General features: G+C 36.7%; 1 protein-coding gene across 1 annotated transcript in view; it reads left to right on the plus strand.

Moving 5' to 3' along the window:
- PSD3 (pleckstrin and Sec7 domain containing 3) overlaps window positions 1–528 on the plus strand; it is a 504139-nt gene that overhangs the window by 457357 nt on the left and 46254 nt on the right. The window lies entirely within an intron of this gene.

Genomic DNA, 528 nt, shown 5'->3' on the forward strand with positions numbered 1-528 from the left:
TTTTTTAATGCAGCATAGTATTCCATTGTGCGAATATACCACAGCTTCTGATTTCTAAAAGTGAAGAAGACTTGAAATATTTGCTTCAGAAGATCAAGGACTACAGCTTTCAATATGGATTATATCTCAACATCAAGAAGACAAATCTTTTCCACTAGACTGATAAGCAACATTATGATAAATGGAAAAAAGAATTGACATTGTCAGCAATTTCATCTTACTTATATCCACAGTCAATACCTAGAAACCACTGTAATCAGAAATCAAAACATGTATCACACTGGGGAAGTCCACTGTCAGGACTTGATGGCACCTAACAACAACAGCGTAAGATAAAAGAACCTACATAGAATACTCTGTATTTTATGAACACATACATCAAAAAACAAAGATCCTCACCACTGGGCCAATTGACAGCATTATCAGTATGGATGGTGAAGAGATTGAGAAAGTTAACAGTTTTACTTTGCCTGGCTCCACAGTCAGCACTCTTGGTACCAGCAGCCGGGAAATTAAGAGACGAATTGC

This window comes from Elephantulus edwardii, unplaced genomic scaffold, assembly GCF_000299155.1.
Source record: "Elephantulus edwardii isolate Elephantulus edwardi_28Jun2011 unplaced genomic scaffold, EleEdw1.0 scaffold00038, whole genome shotgun sequence".
Lineage (NCBI taxonomy): Eukaryota > Metazoa > Chordata > Mammalia > Macroscelidea > Macroscelididae > Elephantulus > Elephantulus edwardii.